The sequence below is a fragment of the Lampetra fluviatilis genome, chromosome 4 (genome assembly GCF_964198595.1).
Source record: "Lampetra fluviatilis chromosome 4, kcLamFluv1.1, whole genome shotgun sequence".
Classification (NCBI taxonomy): domain Eukaryota; kingdom Metazoa; phylum Chordata; class Hyperoartia; order Petromyzontiformes; family Petromyzontidae; genus Lampetra; species Lampetra fluviatilis.
In genome coordinates, this window is record NC_136278.1 from 16,977,083 (window position 1) to 16,979,749 (window position 2,667).

Here is a 2,667-nt window from a genome sequence, read left to right on the forward strand (position 1 = left end):
ATCCGGGCCAATTTCTCCCGTTTGATGGGGTCTATGTGTAAAAATTTTGACTTTTTTGAGTGCAGGTGCAAATCTGCTGAAAAAGCCTGTGGAAGTTTCACGGCGTTCGTACGATATTTGGCGACGCAAAAATGAGCGATTTCCCAGCTCGATGGAATTCGGCGCGAGAGAAACGATGCCCCGTAACGCACATGAGAGCAATCCGGGCCAATTTCTCCCGTTTGATGGGGTCTATGTGTAAAAATTTTGACTTTTTTGAGTGCAGGTGCAAATCTGCTGAAAAAGCCTGTGGAAGTTTCACGGCGTTCGTACGATATTTGGCGACGCAAAAATGAGCGATTTCCCAGCTCGAGAGAATTCGGCGCGAGAGAAACGATGCCCCGTAACGCACATGAGAGCAATCCGGGCCAATTTCTCCCGTTTGATGGGGTCTATGTGTAAAAATTTTGACTTTTTTGAGTGCAGGTGCAAATCTGCTGGAAAAGCCTGTGGAAGTTTCACGGCGTTCGTACGATATTTGGCGACGCAAAAATGAGCGATTTCCCAGCTCGATGGAATTCGGAGCGAGAGAAACGATGCCCCGTAACGCACATGAGAGCAATCCCGGCCAATTTCTCCCGTTTGATGGGGTCTATGTGTACAAATTTTGACTTTTTTGAGTGCACGTGCCAATCTGCTGGAAAAGCCTGTGGAAGTTTCACGGCGTTCGTACGATATTTGGCGACGCAAAAATGAGCGATTTCCCAGCTCGATGGAATTCGGCGCGAGAGAAACGATGCCCCGTAACGCACATGAGAGCAATCCCGGCCAATTTCTCCCGTTTGATGGGGTCTATGTGTAAAAATTTTGACTTTTTTGAGTGCACGTGCAAATCTGCTGAAAAAGCCTGTGGAAGTTTCACGGCGTTCGTACGATATTTGGCGACGCAAAAATGAGCGATTTCCCAGCTCGATGGAATTCGGAGCGAGAGAAACGATGCCCCGTAACGCACATGAGAGCAATCCCGGCCAATTTCTCCCGTTTGATGGGGTCTATGTGTAAAAATTTTGACTTTTTTGAGTGCACGTGCAAATCTGCTGAAAAAGCCTGTGGAAGTTTCACGGCGTTCGTACGATATTTGGCGACGCAAAAATGAGCGATTTCCCAGCTCGAGAGAATTCGGCGCGAGAGAAACGATGCCCCGTAACGCACATGAGAGCAATCCGGGCCAATTTCTCCCGTTTGATGGGGTCTATGTGTAAAAATTTTGACTTTTTTGAGTGCACGTGCAAATCTGCTGGAAAAGCCTGTGGAAGTTTCACGGCGTTCGTACGATATTTGGCGACGCAAAAATGAGCGATTTCCCAGCTCGATGGAATTCGGAGCGAGAGAAACGATGCCCCGTAACGCACATGAGAGCAATCCCGGCCAATTTCTCCCGTTTGATGGGGTCTATGTGTACAAATTTTGACTTTTTTGAGTGCACGTGCCAATCTGCTGGAAAAGCCTGTGGAAGTTTCATCCGACGAAAAAAGCACGTTCTCGAGAAAGCAGGAGAGCTAAGTCATTCACAAATTAGCTGGATTTGGCTTGTGGTTCGTTTCCCAAGTAACAGAGCGGCATCAACCTTTAAGTGCACGCCAGTACATCCCCGTGGGATACAGGGGGTCTCGGCGGACTTTGCTCGGGGGAAAAACGTCGAGGTGAGCCGCCTGGCCATGCTGTTCATGGGTCTCTCCTTTTTAAGTTTCGCCTGCCAATTTATTTTCTCTAGCGGTTTTATACACTAACACTCGATGTTTTGGGAAAGGAATACAATTGTTCAAAAAACGTCTTCGCAATTCATGTCGTTAGATTGCTAATGAAAATTCGTAAAAAAACGTACACGCCATACATGTTCTTTGCTTCCCTCTCGATACAAGTGAAGGGGAAAAACAGCCTTAACGGTTGCTAAAAAAATCGCCCTTTACATATACATGGGTCGTCTTCCCCTCTCGACAACGGAGACAAGTAACCCACGCCAGGCACTGTCAGTAACTGCCATAGATCTGCTTTAAAATGCCCATTCGTCTTGCGTCGCTCACGTTCCCGGAGCTTTGGGTAATGTCTGAGGCCTATCCCCGCTAATTTCTACCGTTTGTCGGTAGCTGTCTGTAAAAATATAGCATACACCAAAACGAGAAAATATTTCCATCGCACCTGCACAAGTGTATGGACAATGGCAATCTTCATGCGATGCATAAGTGGTGTGTGTCAGCAGGTTTTGTTTCCCAAGTTTTCCGTGAATGAGCGAGTATCTTGAGCTGTGTGACTCAGCCCGAGGGAGCCTCTTCTCCTCCAGAGTGTGTGGGGAAGGCTGTCCCCTTGGGTTGGTGCTGCACGGGTTCGCTGCGCTGTTTGGTCTTGTGCCAAGGAAGGCTGCCAACTGTGCAAGAATTTTAGGGTTGGTTTCAATTGCCGTTGCCGGTCCATAGAGTAGCGAGCATTGTAAGGCCGCTCTAGAGGTTTGCAGGCATGTGGGGTCGACCCCTGCTCCTTCCCTCCCCACCCCACGTAGGGTGTGTGTGGTGCGCTTACAGCTGCCTCAAAGTGGCTGGCCTTGTGGGAAGCCCTGTGTTTTGTGAGCTTTCAGCACCGTCAGGTTGCCAAACGGGGGTAGCATACACGACAAAGCGAGGCCCCTCCTTG